Raw genomic sequence first — 13,934 nt, forward strand, 5'->3', positions numbered from 1 at the left:
CCACTCCTTCCCTCCCCACCCAACTCTGGCGACCAGAAGTCTGTTCTCTATGTGTATCTGTTTCTGTTTTATAGATAAGTTCATTTATGTCATATTTTAGATTCCACATGTAAGTAATATCATATAGTATTTGTCTTTTTCTTTTTGTTTTTTTGGTATCACTTACTTATATCTGCTTTATTGTAAATATATTCTATTGGTATATTATCTAATATGAGGTATATAAATCAAGATTTCAGCAAACTGTTTAACTTTGAATGCTGTTCATCAAACAAATGAATATAAATCAATTTCAGGAATTTCATAGGCAAGGTAAAGGTAAATGGAAAAATTGACAGTTATAAAAGTAGAGAAAGAATGAAAAAATCACTTAGAATTTTAGAGCATGTAAAAGGCAGTAGGTTTGTTGCAACCAATAGTTATTTTTCAGATGCGCCCCATAAAAATGTGTTTCAAATTTTTTCCAACCATCATCATGCTACCTGTCTGCCACTTATTTAATCTGTTAAGTAACTTTAGGATGGGAGAAGGATCAGAGATACTTTTGTTCTCATTAAAATTCCTCCTCAATAGTTGGAGACAGAAGACTAAGAACCTGAAACAAAAGGAGAGTTTTAAAAACTGAATGTGTTTTATATGCAAGATGAGCTACTGTGTTGTAGGAATTAAGAGGACAGTGAGTCTAACAGGACTGAAACAGACCAAGACTTCAAAGAAATGACTTCGATCAAGAATGTGAAATTAAGTTGAGACCCAACTTAAAATTGAAGTGTAACAGAAACATTTGGATCACAATTAAGTAGCTGTTAAAAATGGTCTTGGTGAGAGTTTCTACGTCATTTGCATGAAAAATAACTTTCAAATTTTGTCTAACTTTGTAACTGACATTTGATTTCACTCCTGAGGTTCCTGAAAATTATAATAAGCATTATAAATGAAGAGAAGATTGGATGATAGGGTTGTGAGTCAGCGATGGCAGGTTTTTTTTCTTGAATTGAAAATAATGGTGAACAAAAACTTTTCAGATAATGTAATGTTTGTACCTGAAGGCTTGCTCTGATATTCCTTTAATTTTTTTCTTTATCTTTTTGTTTAAATTTTTTAATTGAAGGATAATTGCTTTACAGAATTTTGTGGTTTTCTGTCATACATCAACAAGAATCAGCCATGTGTATATATACCCATGTCCCCTCCTTCCCAGACCTCCCTCCCATCTCCCTCCCCACCCCAACCTTCAGCCTCTCGCAGAGCCCCTGTTTGAGTTCCCTGAGTCATACACCAAATTCCCATTGGCTATCTGTTTCACACATGGTATTATAAATTTCTATGTTACTCTCTCCTTACATCACCCCTTCTTCCTCCTCCCCTCCCACCTTGTCCATAGGTCTGTTCTCTATGTCTGGTTCTCCACTGCTGCCCTGAAGATAAATTCATCAATGCCATCTCTTCAGATCCCATATATATGCGCCAGTATACGATATTTATATTTCTTTTTCTGACTTACTTCACTCTGTATAATGGGCTCTAGTTTCATCTACCTCATTAAAGGAGATTCAATGTGTTTCTTTTTATGGCTGGGTAGTATTCCATTGTATATATATGTACCAGAGCTTCTTTATCCATTCATCTGTCGATGGACATCTAGGTTGCTTCCATGTTCTAGCTATTGTAAATAGAGATGCAGTGAACATTGGGCTACATGTGTCTTTTTCAGTTTTGATTTCTTCAAGGTATATGCCTAGGAGTGAGATTGCTGGGTCATATGGTGGTTTTATTCCTACCTTTTTAAGGAGTCTCCATACCATCTTGCATAGTGGCTGTATCAGTTTACATTCCCACCAGCAATGCAAGAGTATTTCCTTTTCTCCACACCCCCTCCAGCTTTTATTGTTTGCAAACTTTTTGATGGTGGCCATTCTGACTGGTGTAAGGTAGTATCTCATTGTAGTTTTGATTTGCATTTCTCTGATAATGAGTGAGTTTGAGCATCTTTTCATGTGCTTGTTAGCTATCTGTATGTCTTCTTTGGAGAAATGTCTCTTCAGGTCCCTTTCCCACTTTTTGGTTGGGTTGTTTGCTTTTTTGATATTGAGTTGTATAAGCAGATTGTATATTTTAGAAATTAATTCTTATCAGTTGTTTCCCTTGCTATTATTTTCTCCCATTCTGAGGGTTGTCTTTTCACCTTATTTGTAGTTTCTTTTGCTGTGCAAAAGCTTTTAAGTTTAATTAGGTCCTACTTGTTTATTTTTGTTTTTATTTCAATTACTCTAGGAGGTGGGTCATAGAAGATCTTGCTTTGATTTATGCCATCGAGTGTTCTGCTTATGTTCTCCTCTAAGAGTTTAATAGTTTCTGGTCTTACATTTAGGTCTTTAATCCATTTTGAGTTTATCTTTGTGTATGGCATTAGGTAGTGATCTAATTCCATTCTTTTGCATGTGGCTGTCCAGTTTTCCCAGCACCACTTATTGAAGAGGCTGTCTGTGCCCCATTGTACATTCTTGCCTCCTTTGTAAAAAATAAGGTACCCATAGGTGCATGGGTTTATTTCTGGGCTCTCTATCTTGTTCAATTGGTTTATGTGCCAATATCATACTGTCTTGATGACTGTAGCTTTGTAGTATAATCTGAAGTCAGGAAGGTTGATTCCTCCAGCTCCATTCTTCTTTCTCAAGACTGCTTTGGCTATTTAGGGTCTTTTGTGTTTCCATATGAATTGTGAAAATTTTTGTTCTAGTTCTGTGTAAAAGCCATTGGTAATTTGAGAGTGATTGCATTGAATCTGTAGATTGCATTTGTTAGTATAGTCATTTTCACAATATTGATTCTTCCCACCCAGGAACATGCAATATCTTTCTATCTGTTTATGTTGTCTTTGATTTCTCTCATCAGTGTTTTATAGTTTTCCATATACAGGTCTTTTGTTTCCTTAGGTAGATTTATTCCCAGATATTTTATTCTTTTTTTTTGCAATGGTGAATGGTATTGGTTCCTTAATTTCTCTTTATGATTTTTCATTGTTAGTTTATAGGAGTGCAAGTGATTTATGTGTATTGACCTTATATCCCGTGACTTTGCTGAATTCACTGATTAGCTCTAGTAATTTTCTGATACCATCTTTAGGGTTTTCTATGTGTAGTATCATGTCATCTGCAAACAGTGAGAATTTTACTTCTTTTTCAATCTGGATTCCTTTTATTTCTTTTTCTTCTCTAATTGCTGTAGCTAGGACTTCCAAAACTATTTTGAATAGTAGTGGTGAGAGTGGACACCCTTGTCTTGTTCCTGATCTTAGAGGGAAAGCTTTTAGTTTTTCACCATTGGGAATAATGTTTACTGTGGGCTTTTCATATATGGCCTATACCATGTTGAGGTGGGTTCTTTCTATGCCCATTTTTTGAAGGATTTTAATCATAAATAGGTGCTGAATTTTGTCAAAGGCTTTTTCTGCATCTATTGAGATGATTATATGGTTTTTAATCTTTCAACTTGTTGATATGGTGTATCACATTGATTGATTTGCATATATTGAAGGATCCTTGCATCCCCAGAATGAACCTGACTTGATCATGGTGTATGAACTTTTTAATGTGTTGTTGGATTCTGTTTGTTAGAATTTTGTTGAGAATTTTTGCATCTATGTTCATTAGTGATATTGGCCTGTAATTATCTTTTTTTTTTTTTTTTCTTGTCCTTTCTTGGTTTTGATATCAGGGTGATTGTGACCTCATAGAATGAGTTTGGAAGTGTTCCTTCATCTGAAATTTTTTGGAAGAGTTTCAGAAAAATAGGCATTAGCTCTTCTCTGAATGTTTGATAGAATTCCCCTGTGAAGCCATTGGGTCCTGGGCTTTTGTTTTTGGGAGATTTTTGATCACTGTTTCAATTTCAGTGTTTGTAATTGGGTTGTTCATGATTTCTATTCCTTCCTGGTTCAGTCTTGGGAGGCTGATCTTTTTTAAGTATCTGTCCATTTCCTCTAGGTTGTCCATTTTGTTGCTCATAATATTATCTTATGATCCTTTTGTGTTTTTGTATTTTGTATTTTTGTGTTGTTTGTTGTAAACTCTTTCATTTCTAATTTTATTAATTTGATTTTTCTCCCTATTTTTCTTGATAAGTTTGGCTAGTGGTTTGTCAATTTTGTTTATCTTCTCAAAGAACCAACCTTTAGTATTATTATTCTTTGCTATTGTTTCCTTTTTTCTTTTTCATTTATTTCTGCTCTTATTTTTATGATCTCCTTCATTCTGCTAACTTTGGGGGGGTTTTTTTGTTCTTTTTTCAGCTGCTTTAGATGTAGAGTTAAGCTGTCTATTCAATGCTCTTCCTGCTTTTTGAGGTATGATTGTATCACTATAAACCTCCCTCTTAGAACTGCTTTTGCTGAGTCCCATAGGTTTTGGGTCATTGTGTTTTCATAGTTTCATTTGTTTCTAGAAATCTTTTGATTTCTTTTTTTTTTTTTCAATTTCTTCAGTAACCTCTTTGTTATTTAGAGATTTAATCTCCATGAGTTTGTGTTTTGTTGCTGTTTTTTTTTTTTTTTTTCCTGTAGTTGCTATCTAGTCTTATAGTGTTGTGGTCAGAGAAGTTATTTGATACAATTTCAACTTTCTTAAATTTACTGAGGCTTGATTTGTGGCCCAAGATGTGGTCTACCCTGGAGAATGTTCCATGTGCACTTGAGAAGAAAATGTATTCTTCTGCATTTGGATGGAAAGTCCTGAAGATATCAATTAGGTCCATTTGGTCTAATGTTCCATTTAAGGATTGTGTTTCCTTGATTCTCAATTTTGATGATCTGTCCATTGATGACAGTGGGGTGCTTAAGTCCCCTACTATTATTGTGTTGCTGTTGATTTCTCCTCTTATGCCTGTTAGTGTTTGCCTTATGTATTGAGGTGCTCCTATGTTGGTTGCAAAGACATTTACAATTGTTGCGTCTTCTTCTTGGATTGATCCCTTGATCATTATGTCATGGACTTCTTTGTCTCTTATGATATTCTTTATTTTAAAGTCTATTTTGTCTGAAATAAGGATTGCCACTCCAGCTTTCTTTTGGTTTCCATTCATGTGGAATAACATTTTCCATCTTTTTACTTTCAGTCTGTATGTGTCTCTAGGTCTGAAGTGGGTCTCCTGTAGGCCACATATATATGTGTCTTATTTTTGTATCCATTCAGTCAATCTGTATCTTTTGGTTGGTGCATTTAATCCACTTACATTTATGGTAATTATTGATACATATGTTCCTATTGGCATTTTAAAAATTTGTTTTGGGTTTGTTTTTGTAGGTCTTTCCTTTTTCTTGTGTTTACTGGCTATGTTAGTCCCTTTAATATTTGTCACAAGGCTGGTTTGGTGGTGCTGAATTCTCTTAATTTCTGCTTGTCCATAAAACTTTTGATTTCTCTGTCAATTTTGAATGAGATCTTTGCCTGGTATAGTAATCGTGGGTATAGGTTTTTCTCTTTCAGTACTTTAAATATATCCTGCCATTCCCTTCTGACCTGTAGTGTTTCTGCTGAAAGATCTGCTGTTAATTGTATGGGGTTTCCCTTTTGTGTTACTTTTCCCTTTCTTTGTGCTTAATCTCTGTTAGCTTGATGTGTGTGTCCTGATGTGTTTCTCCTTGGATTTAACCTGTAGGGGACTCTATGTGCTACTTGGACTTGACTGAATATTTCCTTTCCCATGTCAGGAAAGTTTTCAACTATAATTTCTTCAAAAATTTTCTCAGTGCCTTTCTATTTTTCTTCTTCCTCTAGGAACCCTATAACCCAAATATTGATGCATTAAATATTGTTACAAAGGTTTCTGAAGCTTTCCTCAGTTCTTTTCCTTCCTTTCCCTTTATCTGCTCTTCAGCAGTTATTTTCACCATTCTATCCTCCAGCTCACTTATCTGTTCCTCTGCTTCAGTTATTCTGCTATTGGTTCCTTCTAGTGTATTTTTAATTTCAGTAATTGTGTTATTCATCTCTGTTTGCTTATTCTTTATTTCTTCTATGTCCTCGGTAATTATATTAACTGTGTTAAATGCTTCTTACATTTTCTCCATTCTATTTTCAAGTCTTTGGAGCACCTTTACTATCATTATTCTGAATTCTCTTTTAGGGAGATTACCTAATTCCTCTTCGTTTATTTGGTCTTGTGAGTTTCTACCTTGATCTTTCATTTGTGTTGTATTTCTCTGTCTTTTCATCATCTGTTTTTTTTTTTTTTTTTCTTCCTAACTTGCTGCACTCGAGGTCTCCTTTTCCCAGGCTTTGGGGTGGTATTACTTATTCCTTTTGATTTTTGCCCTTGGAGGGAAATTTTTGTTGGGTGGTTTGTGTTGATTTCTTGTTGGAGGTGACTTGTGCTTGTGTTCTAGTGGGAGATCAAGTAGGCAATTACAGAAATACTGGGACATACACACACACACTTCCACACATACAGTTATAACCAAAGTGTTCTAAAGAAAAGAGTCCAGGAGATTGACTTGGTGAAGAAGGGAAACCAGAGGTGATAACAGCCAGTTGAAAGTAGAGTTAGCTAATGTTCAGTCTGGAAACCTGAGCATGAGCAGAAGGCCAACTGGGAAATACAGCATGGAGAGCTTACCAATCTAACCTACTTGGTGAAAGAAGAAACAGTGAAGGGGGAAAAATGGAGAATAAAGAGAGAGAGAGAATAAAGAGGAGAAGGGAGGGGAAAGAGAAAAGGAAGGAGTGGAGAAGACGATTAAAAAAAAGACAGAGAGAAAAAAATAGAAAAGCAAAGATGAATAGACGTGTGTGGAAAAGATTTATGCATATTCAGGAATAGTTACAGCTGGTAAAGAGCAGTAGGAAAAGCAGTTGAATATATCCAAAACAAAATCTGAAAATCATCAGGAAAAAAGAAAAATAAGTGAGAAAAAAAAAAGAAAAACTAAAATGAATTTTTTTCTTGCTTTTTTTTTTTTTTTTTGACAAGAAACACATAGAGGAAAACTCCACAGCACCGCAAAAGGCTAATGTGGAGGTGAATAAACTGTGTGATTTCTAAGAAAAAAGAAAAAAAAAATCACAGTGAACTTTTTTTTTTTTTGTAATGTAACAAGAGAAACAAGAGGAAAATTCCACAGCACTGCTAAATGCTAGTGTGAAGGTGGAGATTTGTTGGGGGAATAAACAGTGTGATGTATAAGAGGAAAAAAAATAAAAAAGGAAAAATATTTTTAAAAGGGTTTACAGGGTTGTAGTTTTTGGCCGTGGAGTCTGTCCCTATAGATGGGGTTGGCTCAGTGTTCTGGGATGTTTTCCTGGTTGGTGGAGCTTGATGCCTGTGTTCTGGTTGGTGGAGCTGGCTCTCGTCTCTCTGAAGGGCAGCGCAGTGTCCAGTAGTAGGTTTTGGAGTGCCTATGGGCTCAGTATGCCTCTGGGCAGTCCTTCTAACTTTTGTGGTGTTGGGCATGTCTATTTCCACCACTGCTTCAGGGCTGTTCTCTCAGCATAACGCTGTGCCGCCAGTCCCCTGTTTGTCCCTGGGATCATTGCTGGTGCCCCTGTTCCCTTGTCCTGCTCTGCGCTGCTGGCCAAAACTTGCTAGGTAGGTGCTTGTGTGGGTCCTGCCACGTTGCAGTGACTTCTGTGGGCTTCCCTCAGCCCCCTCTGCGTCGCAGGGCTGTGTGCTCTTGACTCTCAGTTCCCCGATCCACCGTCTGCGCCGTGGGCTTGTGTGCACCTGTCCCAGCTTCGCAGGCGCCCACGCTGCATCGTCGTGGGGCGTGTGTGCACATGTCTCAGCTTCCCGGGCTGGTCTCTGCGTCGCGGGGTTTATGTGCACTTGTTTCGTCTCACTGCCTGCGCTCTTTGTCACGGGGGTTATTTGTTCCTCTGGCTGTGCCCCAGGAGAGTTGTGTGCGCTGCCCAAGTTTGCATGCCTCCTGTCTGTCAGCACCCCAGTCCTGCCCTTTGAGCTGGCTATGTTCGTCTGCCGGCTTCCTGGGCCTGTCCTCTGTGCTGCAAGGGTCCTGCGCGCTGGCTGGGTTTCTCTGCCCCATCACACTCAGCTGCCTGGGTCCACCCTCTGTGCTGCAAGGGTTGGGTGTGCTGGTTGGGTTTGTAGGCCGCACCACTCTGGGATCCCCGAACCTGCCTTCTGTTTGGGGCCACAGTCCATGAGCTGTTAACAGACTGAGGAGTACAGCTTTTCTCTGTTTACTGCCCTCCACGTCCCTGCTTTGCCTGGCTTTCCAAGACTTTGCAGCTCCGTTTGGGGCCCGCCTGTGAGGGAGTTTCCTGAGCAGGGGAACTCCTGTTTCAGGGCTCCCTCCCTCCTTTGGGGCACAAGCTCCTGCCCAGAAGGTCTCTGTCTTTTCCTTTGTATGTCTCCCTCCTCTCTCCCACCTCATGTCAGGGAGCTTAGCCTGTCCCCCTGGAGGCCTGGGGTCTTCTGCTGTCACCTAGAGGTTGCTTTGTGGGAGTTGTTCCATACCTTGATGAGTTTTTGATGGATTTGGAGGGAAGCTGGTGATCTCCCCATATTATTCCTCTGCCCACCATCTTCCCTGTCACCCTCGTCTTTCTCTTTCTGGACTGACTTAGTGTGATAGTCCCTAGTTCCATCCATCTTGCTGCAAATGGCATTATTTCATTCTTTTTTAAAGGCTGAGTAGTATTCCATTGTGTATATATACCTCTTCTTTATCCATTCATCTGTCGATGAATATTTAGATTGTTTCCATGTCTTGGTTATTGTGAAAAGTGCTGCTATGAACATAGGGTGCATGCTTCTTTTTAAATTACAGTTTTCTCCAGATATATGCTCAAGAATGGGATTACTGAATCACATGGAAACTCTATTTTTAGTTTTTTTAGGAATCTCTACGCTGTTTTTCATAGTGGCTATGCCAAATTACATTTCTAGCAACAGTGTAGGAGGGTTCCCTTTTCTTCACACCCTTTCTAGCATTTGTTGTTTGTTGACTTTTTAAAGATGGCCATTCTGACTGATGTTAGGTAGTACCTTACTGTACTTTTGATTTGCATTTCTCCAATAATTAGTGATAATGAGCATCTTCTCATATACTTTTGGCCCTCTGTATGTCTTTTTTTGGAGAAATGTCTATTTAGGTCTTCCATCCATTTTTCAGTTGGGTTGCTTGGGGTTGTTTTATTGAGTTATATCAGCTGTTAATATGTTTTGGAGATTAATCTCTTGTTGGTTGCATCATTTGCAAATACTTTCTCCCATTCTGTAGGTTGGTTTTTCATTTTGTTTATGGTTTTCTTTGTTGTGCAAAAGCTTGTAAGTTTGGTTAGGCCCCACTTTTTTCTTTTTTCTCTCTCTCTTATTTCTATTGCCTTGGGAGATTGATCTAAGAAAGGATTGGTACAATTTATGTCAGAGAATGTTTTGCCTATGTTCTCTCCTGGGAGTTTTGTGGTATCATGTCTTAAATTTAAGTCTTCAAGCAATTTTGGGTTTATTTTGTGTATGGTGATGGTGTGACGGAGTGTTCTAATTTAATTGATTTACGAGTGGCTGTCCAACTTTCCCAACACCCCTTACTGAAGAGATTTTCTTTTACCCATGGTGTATTTTTGCTTCCGTTGTGGAAGATTTACTGACCATAGTTTTATGGGTTTATTTCTGGACTCTCCATTCTGTTCCATTGACCCATACATCTGTTTTTCTGCCATTGCTACTCTGTTCTGACTACTGTAGATTTGTAGTATTATCTGAAGTTTGGGTGGGTTATGCCTCCTGCTTTGTTCTCTTCCTCAAGTTTGCTTTGGTAATTCTGGATCCCTTATGGTTCAATATAAATTTAAAGATTATTTATTCTAGTTAAACTTACACATGACACTTAAAACTTCTTACAGAAAGTAACATATATTATTTTGCCAATTTTCACTGGGCAGAACAAGTTACTTGTCCATATCAATCATCATGAAAGCAGGAAAAGAAAATCCTAACATCAAACCTTGAGGAGGAAAAATAGAAAACATTCAGTGAAAGGTCCTAAACAGTTCCTCAAACAGTGCCTCTAAATATGCCATTTCCTTTCTCCAGAGACTCATTTCCTTCATTTCAAGTGAAAATTTTTTTTAATCCTTTCTTGACTGCTCTAAACATACATAATCCTGAACACGGATTTGTTTGACTTTTCACCCCTCCTTCACTAAGCTTTGGGTTTAACTAGCAGATGTTTGCCATCAAGAAGACAGAGCCTCAATTACTTTCTTTATCCTTAGTTCTAGTAATTTAAAAGAGTTTGGATAGCTACCAGAAGAGCTTGAGGTATGGACATCTGTGCCTTCTCTGTGGCAACAAAATAGTGCAATACAGAACTTCTGCCTAAACTCAGTGCCTCTGGCTTCCTGTTATATGATGGAAATAAAACAATAATCTTTTTGGACTCTCAGTGCATCCTCTCTAGAACACTCATTGGCAAACTGTGCTCTTTAGCCATTCTGGTAAATAGCACCAGGTGTGACAGATGGGATCAAAGTGACTGTATTCTGTATTCAGTGTGTTGAAAGCTGATTTGTCCTCAATTCAGTTCAGTTCAGTAACTCAGTCGTGCCCAACTCTTTATGGCCCCATGGACTGCAGCATGCCAGGCTTCCCTGTCCTTGACCAACTCTCAGAGCTTGCTCAAACTTGTGTCCATTGAGTTGGTGATGCCATCCAACCATCTCATCCTCTGGCGTCCCCTTCTCCTCCCACCTTCAATCTTTCCCAGCATCAGGGGCTTTTCCAGTGAGTCAGTTCTTCACATCAGGTGGCCAAAGTATTGGAGTTTCAGCTTAAGCATCAGTCCTTCCAGTGAATATTTAGAACTGATTTCCTTTAGGATTGACTGGTTGGATCTCCTTGCAGCCCAAGAGACTCTCAAGAGTCTTCTCCAACACCACAGTTCAAAAGCATCAGTTCTTCAGCACTCAGCTTTCTTTATAGTCCAACTAACATCCATAGATGACTACTGGAAAAGCTATAGCTTTGAATAGATGTACTTTTGGTAAAGTAATGTCTCTGCTTTTTAATATGCTGTCTAGGTTGGTCATAACTTTTCTTCTAAGGAGCAAGGGTCTATTAATTTCATGGTTGCAGTCTCCATCTACAGTGATTTTGGAGATCCCCAAAATAAAGTCTCTCGCTGTTTCCATCATTTCAGCATCTATTTGCCATGAAGTGATGGGATTGGATGCCATGATCTTAGTTTTCTGAATGTTGAATTTTAAGCCAACATTTTCACTCTCCTCTTTCACTTTCTTCAAGAAGTTCTTTAGTTCTTCTTTGATTTCTGCCATAAGGGTCATGTCATCTGCATATATGAGATCATTGATATTTTTCCTGGCAATCTTGATTCCATCTGGTGCCTCAGCCAGCCCAGAATTTCGCATGATGTACTCTGCATATAAGTTAAATAAGCAGGGTGACAATATACAGACTTGATATACTCCTTTCCCAATTTGGAACCAGTCTGTTGCTCCATGTCCAGTTCTAACTGTTGCTTCTTGACTTGCATATAGATTTCTCAGGAGGCAGGTAAGGTGGTCTGGTATTCCCATCTCTTTGAGAATTTTCCACAGTTTGTTGTGGTCCACAACAGTGGTCCACAAAGTAAAAGACTTTAGCATAGTCAATGACACAGCAATAGATGTTTTTCTGGAACTCTCTTGCTTTTCTGATGATCCCATAGATGTTGGCAATTTGATCTCTGGTTCCTATGCATTTTTAAAAACCAGCTTGAACATCTGGAAGTTCATGGTTCACATACTGTTGAAGTCTGGCTTGAAGAGTTTTGAGCATTACCTTGCTAGCATTTGAAATGAGTGCACTTGTGTTGCAGTTTAAACATTATTTGGCATTGCCTTTCCTTGGGATTGGAATGAAAACTGACCTTTTCCAGTCCTGTGGTCACTGCTGAGTTTTTCCAATTGATGGCATATTGAGTGCATCACTTCCACAGCATCATCTTTTAGGATTTGAAATAGCTCAACAGAATTCCATCACTTCCACTAGCTTTGTTTGTAGTGATGCTTCCTAAGGCCCACTTGTCTTTGCATTCCAAGATGTCTAGCTCTAGGTGGGTGATCACACCATCATGATTATCTGGATCATGCAGATCTTTTTTGTATAGTTCTGTGTATTCTTGCCACCTCTTCTTAATATCTTGTGATTCTGTTAGGTCCATACTATCTCTGCCCTTTATTGTACCCATCTTTGCATGAAACGTTTCCTTGGTATTTCTAATTTTCTTGAAGAGATCTCTAGTCTTTCCCATTCTATTGTTTTCCTCTATTTCTTTGCATTGGTGACTGAGGAAGACTTTCTTATCTCTCCTTGCTATTCTTTGGAACTCTGCATTTAAATGGATATGTCTTTCCTTTTCTCCTTTGCCTTTAGCTTCTCTTTTTTTCTCAGCTATTTAAAAGGGCTTCTTAGACTATTTTGTCTTTTGCATTTATTTTCCTTGGGGATGGTTTTGATCACTGCCTCCTGTACAATGTCATGAACCTCCATCCATAGTTTTTCAGGCACTCTGTCTATCAGATCTAATCCCTTGAATATATTTGTCACTTCCCCTGTACAATCGTAAGGGATTTGATTTAGGTCATACCTGAATGGTCTGGTAGTTTTCCCTACTTTCTTCAGTTTAAGCCTGAATTTGAAAATAAGGAGTTCATGATCTGAGCCACAGTCAGCTCCTGGTTTTGTTTTTGCTGACTACATAGAGCTTCTCCATCTTTGGCTGCAAAGAATATCATCAGTTGATTTCGGTATTGACCATCTGGTGATGTTCATGTGTAGAGTCCTCTCGTGTGTTGTTGGAAGAAGGTGTTTGTTATGACCAGTACATTCTCTTGGCAAAACTCTTTTAGCCTTTGCCCTGCTTCATTTTGTAGTTCAAGGCCAAATCTGCCTGTTAGTCCATATATCTCTTGGCTTCTTACTTTTGCCCTGATTATTCCTGGAGGTACATATTTCCTACAATTCTCAGTAGGCATTTTGTCTCCTAAAGACCACCAACAAGAACCCGCCTGCCAATGCAGGAGAGGTAAGAGATGCAGGTTCAATTGCTGGGTTGGGAAGATCCCCTAGAGAAGGAAATGATAACTGTCTCTAATATTCTTACCTGGAAAATTTCATGGAGAGAGGAGCCTGATGGGCTACTGCCCATGGGACCACAGAGAGTTGGACATGATTGAATGTGCGTGCACACACACGCAAAGACCATCGCTTGTTGCCCTCATTGTTGCCTGAACACCTATAATTTTGTACCGAGAGAAAGCCTCTGTCTCATATTGATACAGCATATTACCATTGATTAGAGAATATAGACATCATTTCTGAGTATCTCCATAATTCTGTGTGAATCTTCAGAAGCATTTTTCAGGCCATTCCAGCAAAGAAATGACCTGCCTAAGATGAGGGCATAAATCACTCTGTTGCTGAAGTTTCACATTGAGGACATGTCACAGACTTCAGGCCAACTTCTCAGTTTCCAAGATGGAGGCAAGAGTTCTGAATAGCAATTTCACCTGGACCAAACTGTATTACTAGTGTGACCTGATTATTTTCCGTTTAATCCCTCAGGTGAAATAAAATCACCATCTACATGTTTAGGGGGCATGAGGTAACAACTTGGCCTTGCCATTTTTATATCTATCTGTATCTATCTTGGCTCAGTCATGACCGACTCTTTGTAACCCCATGGACTGTATCCTGTCAGGCTCCTCTGTCCATGGAAATCTCTAGGCAAGAATACTGGAGTGGATTGCCATTGCCATGTTTAGGTCAGAATTATTCAGGAGTTTGTTTATTCGAGAGTTTAAGCAAAGCCCAGAATGATTCTGTCTTCATACCTTTGTCTTACAAGCTCATCACTGCCTTTTCTCCTCAGTTAAACATAAGGGGTGCTTCCAAAGGCGAAGGACAAAGCTGCCAAA

Source organism: Cervus elaphus, chromosome 15, assembly GCF_910594005.1.
Source record: "Cervus elaphus chromosome 15, mCerEla1.1, whole genome shotgun sequence".
In the NCBI taxonomy this organism is placed as follows: Eukaryota; Metazoa; Chordata; class Mammalia; order Artiodactyla; family Cervidae; genus Cervus; species Cervus elaphus.